The following is a 22588-nucleotide window of genomic DNA, read 5'->3' as shown; positions in this document are numbered from 1 at the left end:
TTTTTAGACATAATGTTATTGCACACTTAACAGACTACAGTATTACATAAACATAACTTTTATTTGTACTGGGAAACCAAAAAATTCATGTGACTTGCTTTACTGCAGTATTTACTGTGGTCGTCTGCAACCGAGCCAGCAGTATCTCTGAGGTATGCCTATACTTAATGGCTTACGCAGGGTTTCTCAATCTCAGAATTACGGACATTTTGAGTCAGATTATTTATTCTTTTCTGTAAGGAGTTGTCCCGTGCCTTGTAGAATATTTAGCAGCATCCCTGGCCTCTACCCACTAGAATCCTAATACCATTCCCCCTTCCCAGTTGTGACAACCAAATGTCTCTAGACACTGCCAAATATCCTCTGGCAGGCAAAAATCACAGCTAGTTGAGAATCACTGGCTTAACTGTTTTTCGGAGCAATGCTCTTGGGCTAGAACAGTGCCTGGTACATAGCAGTAACTCAACAAATTATTTGTTGAATAAAGGAATGAATCAATTAATCAAACTTGCAATATCTATTACTCTACTTATTTACGCAGCTTAATTCCAAATATCTGATTCTTTCAGATCCACTATTAAATGGCTTTCTCTCACTTCTCATATTTTTGCTTCCCCATAACACATAATAACTCACCTTATCCTCATGTTTACCTCAAGTTATTTCCCAATATACTATTTCAATTTTTGCCCTCACTGTTAACTGCCTCTATCTCTCCACATTTTATATTTTAAATTTGCCAGGAGAAAATCTGATTAGCCTAGTTATCTTTTTGTACCAAGCCATAATTCACTGATCTTGGTTTAGTTTTCTAGTGTCCACTCAGGTACGCCCAGGGGTTATGGAAAATACAAAATGGGACTATTCATACAGCAAGGGCTAAGAGCAAGACAGTTTCCTTTAAATGGGAGCTTTGGCATGGCAGGCATCTGTATGCTTGGCCAGCCCAATATACCATCAAAGCACGATTTTAAGAAAAGCAGGAACTTCAAAACAAAACATAACAAGAAAATCAAAGGTTCAATTATATTAGCCACCTAAACTTAATTTCATGTCTGAGAGAGTATTCTCCATCACATTTATCCCTCCTTCCCTTGTCCTACACCCACGTACCATCACTATATAGTGACAGTTCCTTGGAGGACACTGTAAAATTGCATTGCATTTAGTGAAAGTATACTCTTTTATAAACAGCCTCCTCTTTTTTTATTGAGCTATAACTGACATAGAAAATTATATTAGTTTCAAGTGTACAGTATGATTTGATACTTGTATATATCGTGAAATGATCACCACAATAAATCTAGTTAAAATCCACTACTATAAATAGTTGCAAAAATTCTTTTCTTGTGATGAGAACTGTTAAGACTTACTCTCTTAGGTCTTTCAAATATGCAATAGTGTTATTAACTACAGTAATCAGAAAGCACACTCTCTTGAAAATAATTTTCCAGCAGAGCAGAAAATGTGACTCTATATTACTTACTCAGCAAATACTTGCTATGAACCTATCCCATTTCAAGCACTGTGCTTTCAGCTGGAGCTAAAAACTCAAGTCACAGCCTTGCCCTGAAAAAAATGTAGTCTTTTGAAAAAATTCCCAGATTACTTGGAAAAAAAACGATGTAGTCTTATTACTTGTCAGATAATGGCTACACAAGCAAGGCTACTTAAAGAAGTATATTATTTTACAGCTTTTGTATATACAACTAAAAAAAATCACTACTACAAAAGAAAACATGTTGTCAAAGTAAATATGACATATTCTCTTCAAGTTTTATCCTCGAATATTTGTTTGCAATTTGTTCATTCAGTTTCGTTCTACATCTGCCCAGGCTAACATACAATTAGTAGGAAGAATGAGGGAAAAGCTCATGTTTTACATGTTTAACCTAAAATAGTAGCACTTCATGTTTCCAGATCAGTATCTTGACCTGATGAGTTTTTTCTCCAGCACTACAAGAACCAGACAGTTCAGACTCACGGCTAAGCTCCCTTCTCTGGTGACCAGCTTGTCAAAGACCAGATGTAAAAGTCTGATAATGATGATTAAGCAAGTTAACATTTACCAAGTGTTTACTACAAGGCATACATTGTTCTAAATGATTTACTTATATTAATTTAATTACTCCTTGCAACATTTCTATGAGATAACTACTATTATTAACCCCATTTTATAGAAAAGTAAAATGGGGCTGAGAGGTTAAATGTGGCCCAACATCTCAAAGCTAGTAACTGGGGAAGTTAGGATTCACACCCAGGCAATCTGGTTCCAGTAATGATGTTCTCAATATCACATGATCAGCTTACCAATAAAACAGCCCTGAAAACATCCAGTGACATCGGGCCAATTGAACAAGATGGAGTCCTAGCTTTTGCATTATCGGTGCAAATGTCAACACAGTGAAAGGGGCAGTACTAAGAATTATTATTAAAATAGTTTTGAACTCACAGACCCCCCCGAAACCTAGTAACAAGAGAACTGCTGATCTAGGCTGTCAATGGGATGCTCCAGACAACTTCTCAACTGCCTTTGTGTCCTTCCTATTTTCTGAGCCTATTTCTCCATCCTTCTCATAAATTCTGAGTTATATACATCTTTCTAATGAACCCCTTTCTGCTTAAGTTTTAGCTAGAGCAGCCTTCTCTTTTAGTCAATGGAGAAACTTGGTACAGGAAGCAACTGCAATTCAGAGTTTGGTAGGTCTTATCTGCAATCATTCAGCACCGCTGCTTCTTCTTTGTAGGTTTTTTTTTTCCCCAATCTGTTGCCATTTATTCTGAATGAAAATGTCCATCAATACACTGAGGGTTAAGCCTTGCCACAATAAAACCTAATTAACCAGTACCCAAGAAAAAAGAACCTCTGGAATTCCTAAGGCATAAGAAATGATAGCTGCAGGTAATCCTTTGAATAATATCTGTGTTATCTAAGCTTTGCAAGTCAGGTTATCAATTTTATGCCAGCAAGTGCCAAATTTTTCACCACTGTGTTCTCCACATACTTAAAGTGCAAAAGGGAGATGGTTTCAATCTCTAGTCTAGATTTACCTTGGCAAACTATAGTACCCAGAAGCAATCTTACATTTCATCACTGTCTCCTGAGACACATGCTCTTTCCAAACTTTCCATGACTTCACAAAACCACCTCAGCATGGCAAAATACTAATTTTTTTTAATCCAACAGTCTTTTTTTTTTTTAAGAACATTTTGAAAGTGATGAAAAAGTAATTTAAAGTAATGAGAAATATAGATTTTTGGCTGTGTGGGCCAATATCAAATGAATTGATGAATAAAATGTGAAGCAGTCAAGAGATGAAAGCTGTAATGTTTACTCTTTATATCTTCCTCCCTTCTACAGTCTCCTTTACATCAATCTCTTTCATTGTTATCATAAAAGAGATGGATAATAAAAAGTAATGATTACTGTACTACTAGTTCCAATTAAATGTGGTTTTGCAAGTCATTTGTTTTACACTTTTCAAGTCATTAGCACAGCCATAAGAAAAAAAATCTGCCTATTTCTAGTTATATAGTTCATAGAATAATGTACAAAACACACAAAATAAAGAGAAAATCCTGCAAAAGACGATACAACCATCCACTACCATCACCACAATAAATGTTAAATAACATGAGGTATTTGCTCATGCTCTTCTCCAGTAGGTAGATATAGATCATTATTTTTCACAAGAAGCTTATTCAACCTAAATATATCTGAGTGAATTATATTCTCAAACAAGGAATGAAGTCAGTGGCAGACATATACCTGATATGAATCAATGGAAAGTGACAAGGAAAACATGTCTTTTAAAAAATTTGCCAAGTGAAGCAGGCCTAAAAAATGGCAGAAAATTCACAACATGCTTAACACAAACATGTCATATTTCATATATGGTTATTTAAAACGATCTATTTTAAGTCACGATTTATAATACATAAAAAAGGCAGAAAGCCAGAGTTTACAGCAGGTGAAGTGCCTTGGAAACTGGTGAACATAAAGGAAAATGTGCAACCATGACTGCATGTTGCTTTCAACCAAAAGCAAGAAACAGCAAAGTAAATTAACATCATTCCTAGGTGCAAAATAAACCCTACCTAAAAACAGAATCCCTACGTTAGGGATGATGAATTCTGAGAAATTCTGAAAAATGTAAGGAGACTAAGTTTCAACTGATATTTGTATCTATCTTCTAGCTTGAACATCTTTCTCAAGACCTTGAAGAGTTAAAAGAGGAAAACTGGGGCAACTAAGTAGTTAGAGACCAAGTCCTATTTATCTTTACATTTATTTACTCATTCATTCACTCATTTAACAAATCTACAATAAGCACCTACTAGATCGAGTCAAGGCGAGGCGCTGGATATATTTGGCATTCAAAAAATATCTGATTAATGAATGGATAAATGAACGAACAAATGAACAAACATATGAGACCATCAGTAAAGTGAAACACATACCCTAGGAAACCTAACGTTATCACAACTACCTGACAGTCGACACCTTGTGGTGTGATAATAGACCACCTGTGCATACTTTTCCTTCAAAGCGGCTTCTCCCAGCTCCTTCTACTGGGACACTCTCCCACGGATCCAGCCGCTACGTAAATCACTGGATGCCAGAGGAAGGCAGGTCTATGATGATGGTAAGGGGGACCTCAATGGGTGCTACCAATGGGCAGCCGTTAGAGGGCAGCAGAGGATGTGTTTAAGGAGCAGGAAAAGAGAACTCTGGCCTTTTAATCAAGACTGGGCAAATTACACTTCATAAGAGACTGTAATTGATGATATGAGTGGGTACACTGGAACTCCTCTCTCAATAAGTATAAATCAACCAGTTTATTTGGAAAATTTAGTTAGATTCTTCGAAGAGGCATTTTTAACAACCAGTGAAAACCCATTAAGATAGCCTAAGGCTAACTAAATCATCTCTAATGAGTCTACATCATGTAGACACATAATGGCAATGAACAAAATCAGAATGCAGGCTCCTCAGCCCTGCATTTTCAGAAGAAATACTATAGCTGTCCTTAAATTCAGATTAGAAATACCTTCAACTATTGTGACAGAGCAAGAGCAATCCTAGAGGAAAACAAACAAGCACACATAGGTACTCACTACTACCTAACTGGGCTCATCACACTATGTATCCATATATAAAATTATGCAGGAATAAACATTACTCAACTTTAGGAAAATATATCAGTAAAGCAGTTCAACAGTTGAAAATATCTGTCATTTTTTTATTATTGTAGGTGCCAGTGTATGATTATTAATCTGTTTTTACAATAACATTGACAGTTCTAAATGAAAGAAAAACAATCCTTTTGGACAGACTTTAAATGAAAATGATAAAATAATTATTAACTTTCATCAAAATACAGATCTATCCAAAACAGTAATTCTTCTAAATAAAATTGAAAGCTGAAATGTCAAGTATTTTACAGATGGATCAGGCCCTAGTTTATTCAGTGAGGGAGGGAGGAAGGAAACGGAAAGTTCTGAGGTTTCTATGAAAATATAATCTACCTTGAAAGACAAGAAAATTCTATATTGAAGGTCCAATTGGACATGAAAAGTCCTACACTGTATTTAAACGTCAAAAATTGAAAAGCTTATGGTAATGATAGCCTACCACTTAAAAACTATTTTCAAAAACAACATAAGCAACTACCCCTACATCACTCTCCCTGCCCTGCCCCCTCTCCACAGGAGCCAGACACCAATATCTACAAAGTCAAAGGGAAGTCAGTTCTTTAAGGATTTCCCCACCTCTCTAGCTAGTCTACCAAACCCTTAGCAGCGGCAAACTTTCATTTTTGAAGGTCCAGCTTCAAGAAGTCCTTTACTCCATGACTTTTTCAAATCTTTGGCTTTTCTTGTCTGTGTTAATTTATAGGTAAATCCTCCTTCACCAAAACTGGGGCAGCAAAAGGAAAAAGGAATATTGCTTTACAGAAGTGAATCAGGCTGATGGAATTCCAATAAGGTAAAGGTATTTCTGGCATCCCCAGCTCTAGAGTACCCTATAGCTAGAGCTTCTTCACCTGCTGTCACAGCTCTCTGAGGTGAGCTCTCTTCCTGCACGGCTTCTGCACTCCAAGAAGCCTGGACAGCTTCTTTCCCCAGGGCAATGGATGTGTCCACTGAGTTCCCCTGCCTGGGTACAGGTCTTCCTCCATCAACAGGGGAAGCATGTGATAACTTTACAAACTCACGGTCTTATTTCTAGATCCCAACCTCTCTTGACCTGCTATAGGTGTCTCCTCCCTTCCTCTTTATCTCACAATTTCTCTGGGTGGGTCATCACTAAACCTGTTCTCTACTGACCTTTATCCTAGAAAGAAATGTTCCTCCTCTACACTTGGCAAAGACATACATGCCTTTCATTGAGCTAATCTCAGGCTAAATCTAATTCAGACATATAATAGTCTAACGGATTTGAACAGAAGTTCATATGTATCATCAAGTTCCTAATTCTAAATAACTGGCATACAAATTAATTTTTAGTACCAAATTGTTTATATGTTGGATACCACACATATACAAAAGAGTACTTTTGTTCAAATGAAATAATATATATACAAAACATGAATTAAGACTTTGGCACTATTAAGTTTTCTTGTTTATATAATGACAATATTTGGTATATACCAAACACCACACTGGAAAAAAAGTTAAAAAATATAGTACAAAAGAAAGTTTAAAAAATTTAAGTTAACTAAAGAGACAGAAAACTGCTCAAAAAAAATGGAAATTATTATGGCATTACCCAAGCAGAAAGAAGCCAGTGGAACATGTGAAAGTTGTCTTCCATCAGATTAAAAGTCCATTTAACAAAACCATGTATATTATAATGTATTTTTGAGGTAAAACTACAAAAACAATACTGAACATACTGCAAATCCTTTAACTTGTTCATTAACTAAAATGTCACATCACAATCACATGGAACAAAGTAATATAAGACATACAGAAAACTGTGAACCAGCACCTGTTATCCCTCAGAAGGATTGTTAGCAATACTAGATATCTTTCCCAAGCAAAGTCCTCCCCCGCTGAAGACCTTTCTGCCATGGGATTCTGTTCCAAAGAGTTGTTCTCCCTGAAAGGCAGTCTGGTGCAGTGGTAAACATCACAGTCTTAGTTAGAGCCAGGGTGTGACTCTGAGGCAGCCACTTACTAGCTAGGTGGTTTGGGCAATTCCTTTGCTTTCTTTTATGGGCATAATCACCGAACCCACAGGACCCAGGATTAGGTGAGCTAATGTATGTATAGTCTTTAGTATACTCCAGAATGTTAAACACTCAATAAATGGTACCTATTATTAGCAGCTAAATTTTCCTTCCTCTACCAATTACTAGCTTACTACCACTGATTCTCCATGAAGGCCACAGCCAAAGCATTCCCACTAAGGCCTTCTTGCTCCAACAAACTAAAATGGGCACAAACATATTACACATAGCTTAATACATCTTGGCATTTTTTTTACATTCCAAGAACATTATTTCATCCTCAGAACAACATATAGTTATATTAATATCCCCATTTTTTCTGATGAGAAGACTGAGGCACAGAGAAATTAAATAATTTGCCCAAGGTCATACAGAAATTAATAGATTTATAACCAGGGATTTAGAACCATGGAGAGCATCTACTTGAATTTTTTCATTTTATTAATAAGGAAACTGTCTTAGTGCATTTGGGCTGTTATAATAAAAGTATCATAGATTGAATGGCTTATAAACAACAGAAGTTTATTTCTCACATTTCTGTTCAGGCTGTTATAATGAAAATACCATAAAGTGGGTGTCTTATAAATAAAAGAAATTTATTTCCCACAGTTCTGGAGGCTGGGAAGTCCAAGATCAAGGCACAAGGAGATTCAGTGTCTGGTAACGGCCCACTTCCTGGTCCTCAGAGAGCCATCTTCTACATTTGTCCTTACATGGTAGTAGGGCAAGGGAGCTCTCCGGGGTCTCAATACTAATCACCTCCTAAGGCCCCATCCAAACACCATCAACTGGGGATTAGTTTTCAACATATGAATTCTGGGGGGATACAAATATTCAATCTAGAGCAGAAACTGAGATCTACAGACATAGATTTATCCTTCTAAGGCCACAAAGCACGTGAGTACTAACATGAAACTCAGACTCCTAAAACCCTGCACAGAGCTTCTCTCCACTATATTGTCACATAATAAAATCAAAATTAAAAACACATGAATAAAAGAGAACCATTATTTCTACATATGTTAATAATTTTTTAAAACAATTATGTCCCCGTGAAAACTTACACACAAATGTTCATAGCAGTATTAGTCAAAACACTAAAGACATGGAAACAACCAAATGTCCATCAATTCTGAATGATAAACAAAACATGGTACATCCATATAATAGAATATTACTTAGCAATACAAAGGAATGAAATATAGACACATGGTACGACATGGATGAACCTTGAAACATTATGCTAAGTGAAAGAAGCCAGACACAAAAAGTCACAAACTGTATGACTCCATTTATATGAAATATCCAAAAGAGGCAAATCTATAGAGACAAAGTAAAATAGTGGTTGCCTAGAGGTGGGGTAAGTATGCGGAATGACTGGTAATGGGCAGAGGATTCTTTTTTGAGGTGATGGAAATGCTGTGAAATCAAACTGTGGTCATGATTCTGTAAATCTATTTAAAAAATCACTGAATTGTACACTTAGATTGGGTAAATTTTATGGCTATAAATTTTACCTCAATAAAGCTAACAAAAAATAAAAAACAGAATTGCTCATTTTGTAAATCAGGAAAATCTGCATGAAAGTGATGAGCACTTTAAGTATTAAAAAATAAACACTAAAGATGTGTAAGCAGTATGTTCCAGAAAGTCTGTACAATGAATTGCATATGCTGAACATTTTATCCCCTGACTTCCACTATAATTAGAACACACTACTATGAAAGAACTTCAGCTGCAAAGACAAATTTCCTTCAACATTGTACATTCTGGATGGAGTAAGATAAGAAAAAAGATTAAATGGATTAAATAGAGGGAAGAAAGGAGAATGTAAGCAATAATATTGATACCACTTTTATGTTCACAGTTGCCCAAACTATCACTTTAGGTAAACTGGCATTTAGATTTGCTTTTTATTTTTAACCTATATGGAGATTTATAAATAATGGTCTTATCTCAGGGTATCTCAAAGTTTTCATACCAACACACATAAAAATATCCAAGATTTGAGTAAAGGTTAAATATTTACTGCTTTCAACAGTATCACATGTCTTAAAACAAACTGTTTGCTTTTGAGAAAAGTGTAAAATATACCTTTGAATTAAAATAATACTAAGACTTTTCGGCATTCCCGAAAACTCAAAGGCTTAGAGGATCACTGAATGCAAATCACTTTGAAACATCACCTACACTAAAAGGTGGAATGTGAAATTAGTTATCTGTATATTTCCTTATACCTCCAAATAAAATAACAACGACTAATATTATTGAGAATGTTCTATATACAAAGCAGTATCCTAATCACTTCATGTTCATTGCTTCATTTATAACTCACAACTATCCTATGAGGCTAGAATTACTGTTATTACCATTTAACAGCTAAGGAAACTGAGGCTAAGTGAGATGAAGAGAGGTTAACGTGCCCAAGGTCATGAAGTTATTAAAAAGCAGCAAAATTGGCATTTAAACCTAAGGCTGAGTCCAAGGCTTAAGTGACATTACTTCTCATGCTCTTGTTTAACACAGTGACCTGTATTATGATATGAATAATAAAGGTCTTTAACACCTCTCAAATAGAATTGTTCACTTTTTCAGATGTAATGACAGTAAGGTTATATTTATTAAAAAGAGTACATTATCTTTTAGTGACAGATACTTTAATATTTACAAACAAAATATGTCTGGGATCTGCATCAATAATGGGGAGGGGGAACATACATGAAATAGGATTGGTCACATTGACAACTGTTGAAAGTAGACAGATGATGGGTGAACAGTGGTTCATTTTACTACTCTCTCTGCTCTTGTATGTTTGAAAATGTCCATGATTAAATTAAGAAAACTAAGTCTTTAAACATACCAATACTGTAAAAGAGGAAGCTACAATCCTTTACTTTTTTTACATTTAGCAATATTTTATCTCAAAATCAAGAAAAAACAGGAAACAGACTACATACAATTTTTTAAAATATTCACATATTCACCAACATATCCTAAAGCTCTTTATGTAGAAAGATCTGAGTATTTGGTCCCCATGTAAAATTGCTGAGGAGGAGACCAATTCTGACACACAAAAAAACCAGAAGATACAAAGAAGCAGATAGGCAGGTGGAATCCCTGCTTTCACCCCTGTGCTGGCACTGGAGACTTTTGTTTCCTGTCCCTTTAGGTTTTTCTCACTTTGTAACTGGAGTCATTTTCTCAGCAGTCTCCCTCTCACTTTCATACTCTTTTATATATCACTATATTATACTCTTTTATAAGAAATTAAATTACTAAGAAAAGCAAAAGCTTAAGTCCACAACAGGCATTCACTGTGATGTAGTGGCTGGTCAGAAGACAGGAAGATCTCTTAGATGGAAGACTCAATTAAGTACCATACTGTTTGACTCAGAAAAGAAAGAGAGTCCAAAGGTTTTGCATGTAACACGTATTAACACTTAAGAGCATGTTCCAATTTAATAACAATTTGTTTTACCTATACAGTCAACAGAGCCAAGAAAGTTATTTCTGAAATCTTAAGTAGGTGTTAAGTCAGCCATTTGAATGCATCCACTTGTTTGCCCAGGAGAAAGCCTGGCACGTGACCAATGCACAATAAATATTCACTGAATAAAATCCCTTCTCACAATCCTGCCAGCTTTCTCGTTTAAGTGCCACTGGGCAGAATAATTAGGAAGAAGGAGAAGCAGCAAGGTAAAAACGATCAGATAATTTTAAATTTGACAAATTTGAAAAGAGCATGCATTTACTCTGAGGAGAATATTAAATTACATAGTTCAGGGACCTTTACTGAAACATCTTGGGACCTGGCCCATCGGGATCATGAATGAAGACAGGCATTTTATAAAGCCTTCTTTATGCTGAGCCAACTCTAAATTTTGGGTTTTAGAAATGGCTTATTTAACTTTACTACATTTATAGCCTAAGTGAGTCTTCATTATCTATTTTCAACACTTGGAAAAAGTCACTATTTAAATGAACACTTTTTCATTTTCTGAAATTGCATCTTCACTTTTATTACAGCATTCACCATCAGCCCCTCCTCCACCTCACTTTCTCATTTTAATATCTATAAATACTTTTCCAGTTCCTAGTTCTTTCTTGCAATATTTAGATGGCTCCTGATTCTAGCATACACATCTCACTTGTCAGATCATCTGATTTGTAGAATCCACAAAACAACCACAGAAGAAACTTTGGGATTCCTCTGGACAGCCAAAAAGAAGCTTTTGACAGCAAGTATTTTGAATAATTGAAGCAGTATCATGTCTGCCATCAACTAATCCTATATTTTGGAAGGGAGACTATGGCAACAGCAATTAGAAAGAATACTACTTTTTTATTGGAACACACTACATACAAAATCAAATTTTTTAAAGTGAGAAACTGTTTACTTTACAGAAAAATGATTTAAGTTTAAAAGGGCTTTCTTGAAGTGGCCCCTGCTTCTGGTACAAAGCATACCAGTTAGGTAGGAGGCAACAAAGCAGCACTTCCCATTTTTAATGACTTCTGTACTGTTTGTGGAAGCCCTGAAAATAAGCAGAGGCAGAAGGGTGTCATAATTAAGAACTAGAGTCAGACTGACCTGGGGTCAAATCCTAACTCTGCCCCTTTTCAGCTGTGTGACCTTAAGCAGGTTGCTTTACCTCTCACCCTGGTTTTAGTACCTAAGAGGGCCCAGCTGCCATTCTGTGTAGGGTGAAATCCCAGCTTTCAATAAATCCCATTTTAGCTTAAGCTCATTACACTGGCTTCAATGCTTAAAATTAAAGGGACTAAAAATAAGACAATCATCCTTGCTGAACTCCATCCTTAAGATCCTCCCCGCTCCCAGGAATCTTCCTTGATATCGATATCTATCAACCAACCACTGAAGCAAATTGAGAGACACACAATCCTTTCACCTACCAGAGGTAGGTACTCTGCTACAGTAACGGAGGAGGGTACTCTTAAATTAGTATTTTCGTAAGTCCCTAAAACATCAGCCTTGCTCACATAAATGCAGAGGCATGAGCAATTTTCATCTCTATAAAACTACTACAAAATTAAATCAGAACAATTACACTGATGAAAAATACCCCCCCAAATCGATAACAAAGCAGAAAACGTTAATAAACATCCAAACTCAATTGTATCTCCTTAAATACAAATTTGGTATATGAAAAAACACGTTGGATCACAAATTTACAAATGAAAAACAGAACGAACAAAAGCTAACAGAAATGAAAAAAAAGAGGTGAATGAAAAAGATAAAATTCTATCAGAATTGAAGACCAAATTGCAAGGTGCTCAAGAAAAAATTCAAATAAAAACTTAATAAAAGACACTGAAGAAAACAGTAAAAGAACCAAGAGGATGAAAATGAGATAATGAAGTAAAAATAGAAAGTTTTTGAAGTGGTAGACAAAGAAGATATAATTATGTGTAACTAGAGTCCCCATAGAAGAAAAACAAAACATTAGAACATTTAAAACTACAATCCAAAAAAAGCTTTCCAGAAACAAAAGGCCCAATAATACATATTAAAAGGATCCAGTACGTAGAAGGGAAAACTGACCTGCTACAATAAACTCTTAAGACATATCCTAATGAAACTATTAGACTTTAAAAATAAAAGGGAAAATAAAACCAAGCAAAAGGGTCAAATAACTTATAAGGGCAAGAGAATTAAGACTGGCATCAGATTTCTCAAAAACAACATAAAAAACAAGGGCACACTGTAAGCAAGGAAAAGAAGTGTGAATCAAGCTGTCCTTCCAGTATCAAGGCTATAGAAAAACAACTTTACATATGCAAGAACTCAGGGAACACTGTGCCCACAAGCTCTTCTTAAGAAATCTCCTAAAAATTGAGATATATCTACCAGTAGGTGACTGGGGAACCTCAGCAAAAGACTGATGGTGAGGATTTAACACATTTAACTGTAGAACTAAGAGCAAAACAAAGTTGCAGTTAAGTTTGAAGAGAAAGTAGACATAATTCAACTAAAAACATGGGAGAAGAGAGAAAAAGAACACAAGATAAACTCATTGATTATTCAAATAGCAATAGGTAAGAATCAAAGCACACCATTAAAAACTAAAATAAAGGATAGTAGAAAGTTAAACAAGAAAACAAGGAAGAGGGCATTTTAAAAAGGCATAAGTACACAAGTAGCTACTATAACAAAAACAAAAAATAATATATCCAAAATACCCAAAGAAATTTTTTAAAGGGAAGTGCAAAGAAAGCACATCACAAAGAAAAATATAACATAATGCATACAGTAGTATATATATAACATAAAATGACAAAACTGAGATTGAGCTCAACAGTCATTAATAGAAAATGATTTTTTAATACAACTTATAAAAAAAGACCTAATTAGGGCTTCCCTGGTGGCACAGTGGTTGGGAGTCTGCCTGCCGATGCAGGGGACGCGGGTTCGTGCCCCAGTCCGGGAAGATCCCACATGCCGCGGAGCAGCTGGGCCCATGAGCCATGGCCGCTGCGCCTGCTCGTCTGGAGCCTGTGCTCCACAGCGGGAGAGGCCTCAGCGGTGGGAGGCCCGCGTACTGTGACCACCTAGAGGGGTGGGATAGGGAGCGTGGGAGGGATGGAGACGGAAGAGGGAAGAGGTATGGGAACATGTATATGTATAACTGATTCACTTTGTTATAAAGCAGAAACTAACACACCACTGTAAAGCAATTATACTCCAATAAAGATGTTAAAAAAAAAAAGCTACAAGGACATACTGTACAACACAGGGAATATAGTCAATATTTTATAACAACTAAAAATGGAATATAACCTTTAAAAATTGTGAATCACCATGTTGTACACCTGAAACATATACTATTGTACATCAACTATACCTCAATTAAAAAAAAAGATAACCTAAAACAAGGTAAATCAAAAAGACTAAAAATTAAAGAGATAGGTAAAAGCATATCTAAGCAAATAAAAACAGTAAACAAAAAGCAGGAGTAGTGATCCTGATACAGAAGAATTCAAGTCAAAAAAGCATTAAACATGACAAAGAGAAGCAACATGTAATGTTGACAGCCATATTATACAATGAAGATATAATAATTAAGAATACTTATGCTTCAAATACCACAGCAATTACCTTTAAAGGCAGAAACTACAAGGGGTGCAAAAAGACTCAGAAAAACAACTTTAGTAATATGTAAGACTAGCACACACTCATGAACTTAACTGAGAATATAAACAACTTATATAATATAAAAAGGTAAATCTTATATATCAAACTTTATACCCCGATAATAAAAACTCCTCCTCAAGTGGACCTGAACACTGACCAAAAATATGGGGGTGGAGGGGGATCATATGTAGGTCTTAAAGTATATTTCATGAAGTAGAAATAATGTAAAGGCTGATCACAAGTCTAATAAAATTAGACATCACATCACTAACAGAATGAAAAATACAAGGGCATTCTACTCCAAAATTTTTAAATTGTCTACTATTAAACAATTTGACTTACACAAGTTAAGTATGAACCAAAATTACAGATTTTCTAAAAAATGATACATTTAATGCACTGAAAAGAGGAAAATCTATACACTTGAAAATTTATATCAATAATAAAAATAAATTCCTAATTCAAAAAGAACAAAATAAACAAAGGAAAACACAAGCATGGAAATAATAAAGATTAAAAAAGAAATTAATGAGGTAGAGAATTTCTAAAAATTTATCTAATTCACAAATCAAAATCTTAGACTTTTTTAAACTAAGAAAACAGACAAGGTTAATCCAGAAAAAACAAAAGGAGAAAACATAAATATACAAAATAAGGGGGAAGATACACTTTCAACAATATAAAAACAAATATTATGCAAGATTATTCATTGCAGTATTACCTGTTATTGAAAAATACAATTAGAAATAACATGAATGTTCAAAGTGTAAGAACAGTTGAATAAACAGTTGGTATAGCCACACAGTGGAACACTATGCAGCTCTAAAAATGAATGGAGATCCCTATGAAATAATATAGATATCCAGTACACATAGACAAGTGGAAAAAGCAACGTGCAAAAGAATGCCTGCAGTGTGCTACTTTTTGTGTAGTAAAAAAGAGGAAAGAAGAATATATATATGTATATGCTCATCTTGTGCAAAGAGAAACAAAAGAGAAACTTAGACTAACTGCCTATGGGAAGTAGGAGAGAATGGATGGAAAAGATGGGGGACTGGAAAAGAAGTAGAAGACATGAGAGGGATGACTAACATTCCTCTTTCTGTATAGTTCTAAATTTTGGAACTATGTGAATGTTAAAATAACATTTGTCAAAATTAACAATGATGAGAGAAAAAAAAAGAACCCTAAAAGAGAAATCAAACAGAAAGAAATGTCTCTAATGGCATTTCAAATGATAAACACAATTACACTAAAGAGGAAAGGGGGAGGGGAGAACTAACCCAAGTAACTTTTGAACACAGTATTTTTAATAATACTCAGGCTATAAACAAACACACGACATTGTAAAGCAACTATACCCCAATTTAAAAAAATAAAAAACAGGAAACTAAATAAACACTGAATTCCAATAAATGTTTTGTTTTGTTTTTCACAGTGTTAAAGATTAGCAATTCTGAATTACTTTCTGTGTATTCTAGGGTTGAGCAAATAAATAAGTAAACTGTGGATAATGGGAGCCGGAGTTCTCATGGTCAGAGAAGAGAGTTACAAATATGTAAAGTGGGGAGGGAGGCCACAATGAGCCCCATAATGATGGCTGAAGAAAAGTAATATGTACTCATAGTTTTCACTTAATATAGGTGTGTGTGTATCCCCTAGCTCTGCCCACTGAGCAGGCTCTGATGGTTGATTTTATGTGTCAGTTGGCCCAGAGTGACCAGATGTTTGATTAAACATTATTCTGAATGTTTCTGCAAGGACGTTTTTAGATATGATTATAACATTTTAATTAGTAAAGCGGCTTGCCCTCCATATTATGGGTAGGCCTCATCCAAACAGATGAAGGCCTGAACAGAACAAAGAGACTGATCTGACCCTCCCCTAACATGAAAGAATTCTCCAAGTAGACGGCCTTCAGACTTAATCTGCAATATCGGCTCTTCTTGCCTAATCGCCTTGGAACATTGGTTCAATGGACCATCAAACATTAGTTCTCCCTGGGTCTCTAGACTGCCAGCTCACCCTGTAGATTAGACTTGCCAGTCTAATCACATGAGCCAATTCCTTACGATTAACCTCCTTATATGTATTTCCTATTGGTTCTGTTTCTCTGGAAATCCCTAACTGATACAAGGGTCTAAAAATCAATGACCTCTCAGTAGCAATGAGCACAGTGCCTAGATCTTGATTTCTAAATACTACTGCCACTAAAATGAATCAGGGCTCCTTGAAAAAATGGCAGATTCCAACACTGGGTAGGGAAAGTACAAAAGAACTCTGAAACACCTTGTTGCCAGAACAGAAGGAAGTGCTCAAAGATTTATGGGTATGTGTCAAAAGTACACAATGATTCAGGTAAAAATTATTATTGCGTGTTAAAACTATTAGGCAAAATTTTAGGAGAAACAGGATATTTGCAGAGTCTCAAAGTATTTCCCCAAAAGATACCTATCAATTACAAAGGGAAAAAAAGTAATTTTATAGTGGAAAAACCTGGAGGACACTACCGTACCAGGTGATAAGAATTTCCATCACCAGTAACGAAACAGTAGTATGGACCTTCAGATATGATACACTGATACACTTTTGTAGTATTCCAGCCAAAAATGCATAACCTAAATCTAATCAGCAGGAAACATCAGACAGACCCAAATGGTGGAATATTTCTACAAAATAATTAAACTGTAGTCTTCAAAAATTTTTTATCAAGAAACACAAAGACCAACGAAGTGTTCCAGATTAAAGGAGATTAAAGAGATACAGCAATTAAAAGTAACAAATGATCCTAGACTGAACCCTACACCCGGAAAAAAAATTTTTTTCTCTTTTACTCAAAAGGACATTAGGAAATTCAGGAGAATTTTAATTAAGCTGATTTAGTGTTCTATCAATGTTAATTTCCCGATTTTGATGACTGTACTGTGGTTATATAAGAAAATATCCTTGTTTTTTGGAACATGTAAACTGAAGGATTTAGGAGCAAAGGGCCATAATTTAGCAAATTACTCTCAAATGGTTCAGAAAAAAATATTTATTTATTGTTTTATGAAGAGTGACTGTGGTAAATAGTTAACATTTGGGGAATCTGGGGTGAAGAAGAGTATAGGGGAATTCTCTGAATTATTTCTGCAACTTTTCTGTAAGTCTGAAATTATTTCAATATTTTTAAATTAGGTAAAATTACAGTAGTATCTGATAATAAGCTTTCCTACATTATTCCCCTACAATATTTGTGCACCCACACACACATATTATAAAAACCAAAGCCAAAAACCTAAGAGAGGTTTTTCTTTTCCTATACCCTCTATACAAATGACAACATAACCTGCTGACTCTATCCTCTTCTCTTCAACAGCACTATTGATTCAATTAACTGTATAATTTCTAAACGATTTCCTGACTCCAGACTCTCCACTTTCACACACTTGCAAAATTAACCACCTCACTACTCCACTTTAAAACCTTTAATGGTCTCCATGGCAACCCTTTTACAAGACTTAAGTCTTCTCCAGATCATGCCCTTTCTGCTCTACTTCATGCCCTTCTCATCAGGAAAAAAGCAAGTGCAGTTCTCTGAACCTGCAATGCTCTTGCATTGCTTGTGCTCTGGCATATGCTATCTATACTGAAATATCCTTATCTATCCAGTCAAAGAAATTCCTATTTATTCTTTAAATCTTATCTTAGCTTCACCTTCTCTGTGAAACCTTCCCTGACACAATACACAACGTGAGGGTGAGTAACCATTCTCTCCCTCCTTAGTGCTACTATTTTATTTTATACTATCTCTATTACACTTATCACACAGTGTAAGTCCCATTCTAAGGTGAATGGGGATTCACTGACAGAGGGACCAAGTCATATTTATTTTTGGAATTACTTAGAATACAATAGGTTCTCAAAGGTAGAAAATGTTAGGAAAGTCTTTATCTACATGATGAAAAAATAAAAGCTAAAACAAAATGAAAATATAATTTTAAGACTAATATACCTTTCACAGGGAGATGACATATGCTTTTGCTTCTTATTTAATATAAAAGTTAGAACAAGCCCTAGACTTAATATTTTGCACTCATCTTTGGAAAACAAATAATCTGATGCAGTGTTCCAATTTTTTATTTTCTGTAGTTTGTTAAGAACACTGTTGTTCACAGCCTTTTAAGTTATGAACTGGGACTAAAATAAACTTATATATATGAAATAATACAAAACCAAAAGTAGTTTTACTTTATAATACTTAAGTTCAAGAATCACCTTTTTGGTCTAAGTGCTTTAAATGCAGTAATTCCTGATTTAAACTCAATTCTACAAAAATCTAAACACTGCTTAATCTTATTTTTCTTGATATAAAACTAAGCCAATTATATAATTTTCTATCAGAAAGAAATTTAAAGGAAAATATTACAAATGGTTCACTTGCCCTCCTTTCCAATATATACATTACAGGGATAAATAAAATTATTTTCTAATCTTAAGAAATGGATCCTTAAATTATTAATCACATAACAATACATGTGAAAGATTCCATGAAGAAAATGCTATTACATAAAAATATGCAAAATCATAACTGTTATTGATGTCTTCTATACCTCACCCCCCTGGTTTTCCTGATGGCTTTCTGATGGTCACTTTATCTTAAACTTTTCTGGGGACCTAGCATGTGACCAACCCTTGTTTGCCTTGCCCTTCCTACATGTTCCTTTCATAACCTATATCTCCAAGTATAAAGTTTAGCATCTAGTAAAAGTATATGCAATTATACTCTAATAAAGATGTTAAAAAAAAAAAGTATATGCTCCAGAAAGTCAGGGACTGAGCCAATTTTACTATCTATTATGCAACTGCTCCTTCCCTACAAGTGCCAAGTACAGTGTCTAGAGCATAGAAAGAGCTCAATAAATGTAAGACAAATGGCTGAGTTAGTCTGGAGATATTTTAAGTGGTAAATTTTCATAAAGATTTAATTTATTTTCTTTAGGAATAAGGAAAGTAATTATTTTCCGTACGAAGCACTGGTAATCAGACATGTGTGCCAAAAATGGCAATAGGCATACTTTCAGTAGCATAAAGAATAAATTCAAAATTTCCCCTCAGTGTTTGGGAGTAGAGAGACTTCCCCTAGCCCTGCTCACCAGACAAAAGAGTCCATGGGAGTTGGCATCTTTATTTCCTACCAGAAGGACCAAGATACAGCCATGGTAAATAAAGTTTGAAATGAATCTATACATATAATGATACCAATAAGCCTCTAGAAAACTGTTGGCATAATGAAAACTAATGTCTTCTCTTGATTTTCCCTTAGATATCCTAGAATTATTAATTAAATTCCTTCAAAATTCTTAGAATCCATTAAAATATATACTAATAAAACATTATTTAGAAAAACAGAAGATCTGACAAGTATTAATACTAATTTGACAATGAGCCAATAACTTTGTCACTGTCATTCATTAAAATTAACATAATATAAAGTATCAGTTCTTTTGCAGTAGTCCCCTCAGTCATGCCAGTTCCTGTATGAAACTAGAAACTTATTACTTAATAAATTACTAACTGTAGGAAAAAAGTCAGTGTCATTTTATAATTCTTTCTGTATCTTGCTTATAGAGGTCATACATAATACAGTAAACTGAGTAAGTGTCCCTAAAATAAAGAACGAACTAGAGCACCTAATTTCTTCTTCCTCAGAGGAAAGGCTTTGTTGTCACAAAAGTTAATTGAATTCTTCATCCTATTTCTTTTCTCTACATTCTCTATTAACTGACCTCTTTTTTCTTTTTCTTCCTTTGACTTGCCTTTCTTTCCTTAGCTGTAACCACTTTTATTACTGAAACTAAAAGCCCTGTTAACCTTTTTAGTCAAACATACTAACTACCTAGATGTCAAATGTCTACACCAATTTTAACATAAGACATTCAAGAGTGCTATACTTACTAATCACTACCAACGTCTGATTTCTCTGCTCTAGTAGCAAATTCCTTGTTTACAACTAGCTAAGATACTATATTCTTTCTATGTATCTTAAGTGTTTGACAAAAAACACTCAAGGTCAGTCTAGTTTAAATGGGCTGTATAACAGGCTGCTTCATTATCTTACTGTTCCTACAACCATCTTTTAAAAAAATCAATAGTGAATTAAAATAAATCTTTGAAAAAATCTTCATAATTTTAAGTGCTTAAAGAAATATTTTCACAAAATGTTGTCTTCTCTTTGCAAACCAGATCATATTTCATATAACGTACAACATGGTTTTTAAAAATCTGCTAAGGTAAGAACTGAAAGACAAAGTTCAAAGCTGCACAGCTGGAAGCATCCTGGGACAAAACTTTAAAAGTGACTGAAATCACTGGTGTTCACTTATATTTTTTAATAATCTGATTCTAGACCAGTGGTTCTCAACCCAGCTATGTATTAGAATCACTTGGGGAGCTTTTAAAAAACATCCACTCCAGGCTAACTGAATCAGAATCTCCGGAGTCTGGACCTAGGCAAAAGAATTGTTTCAGAGCTACCCAACTGACCATAATATGCAGCTAGGATTCCAAACCATTGGCTGCGTCTTTATAATTATTAACACAGACTAAAATACTAAGGCATCATTTAGCACTAATAGCATTTTATTCTGAAAGAACTGTCATTCAACTAAATGTAAATCTTTAAATTATCTAACAGTATTCTAACATTTAAGTCCATTATTCAACAAAGAGTAGGTCCTCCACAATCATTTGTTGGTGATGTAGGTATTTTAACGATTAAAATTACAACAATCCCTTACTTTAGAAGGAATATGTAATTATTATAATACAGAACATATTATTTTGACATTTTACAATAATTCCAGCTTCAAATCCTCTGGAACAACTGATGATGCAGTCACCAGTTAAGGTGATGCATCACCGTAAGATGAAGGATTGAGGCATTTCAGGCCAAAGAACAAATTGGTGAAGACCATGATATACAGACAATAGGAGTACAGAATCTATTTATAACAGAGGGGAAAATTCAGTATGATGGTGTGACGGAGACAAACAGGAGTAGTTGGAAATGCGAAGAAAAGCTAAGATCGTGCACAGATTGGGAAGGTCTCTGGCAGACTAAGAAACTTAGATATTCAACTACAGGCAACAGAGAGTCATTGGAGGTTTTTGAAAAGGAATGACAGGATGTTCTACTTCCAAGATGACTGAATAAAGGTACTTCACCCTATTCCTCCCACTAAGTGCAACTGAAAGCCCTAGACATTACACATAAAATAAACATAAGAAGTCTGTGAAAGGTGGACAGACGAAGGCAAACGCTTAGGAACCTCAAGACCTGAGGAACAAGTCAGTGATTAGATTCCTGGGTTTTCTTTTTGCCCTGTGTATCTCAGACTTGCAGCTGAAAACCTGGCAACACCAAGAGGCAAAGACAGGGACTTCCCTGGTAGCACAGTGGTTAAGAATCTGCCTGTCAATGCAGGGGACAGGGGTTCCAACCCTGGTCCAGGAAGATCCCACATGCTGCAGAGCAACTAAGCCCGTGTGCCACAACTACTGAGCCTGCGCTCTAGTGCCCGTGAGCCACAACTACTGAGCCTGCATGCCACAACTACTGAAGCCCATGCACCTAGAGCCCATGCTCCACAACAAGAGAAGCCCCCGCTCAATGCAATTAGAGAAAGCCCACGCACAGCAATGAAGACCCAACGCAGCCAAAAATAAATACATAAATAAATAGATTTATTTTTAAATAAAGAGGCAAAGACAAAAAAGCCCCAACAAAAGCTTGCTCTCTTTAGCCAAAAGACCAGGTAGGGACAGTCTAGCAAGACAGAAAACTTTTAGACAGTAACAGTGCTACTCTAGCTAAACACTACACAAAAAAACCATGACCCCACTCTCATCCATGCCAACAAAGGCTGAATGGGGAGCCTAGACTTCCACCCTCACAAGGTTATAATGAGGCATACCCAGCAGAGTGGTGTCATAGAAGGCCAAGGTGGAATTCAAGACTCATCTGATAATGAGCCCCCACGTTCCAGTACTCCCCCATTCTTGTGTCAGTGTAGGCCACATGGAATGCTGTTAGAATTATCTGACAAAGATCTTAAAGCAGCCATAATGAAAATGCTTCAATGAGCAATTATGCTCAAAAGTAATGAAAACACAGAAAGCCTCAAAAGAGAAACAGAAAATCTCAGCAAAGAAATACAAG

The 22588-nt window shown here is 35.3% G+C and overlaps 1 protein-coding gene across 2 annotated transcripts in view; it reads right to left on the bottom strand.

The window, feature by feature from the left end:
* SESTD1 (SEC14 and spectrin domain containing 1) overlaps positions 1-22588 on the bottom strand; it is a 136535-nt gene that overhangs the window by 89675 nt on the left and 24272 nt on the right. The window lies entirely within an intron of this gene.

Source organism: Grampus griseus, assembly GCF_964374135.1.
Source record: "Grampus griseus genome assembly, chromosome: 7".
NCBI lineage: Eukaryota > Metazoa > Chordata > Mammalia > Artiodactyla > Delphinidae > Grampus > Grampus griseus.
The sequence above is the reverse complement of the archived record's forward strand: the minus strand, read 5'-3'. Positions and strand labels throughout refer to the sequence as shown.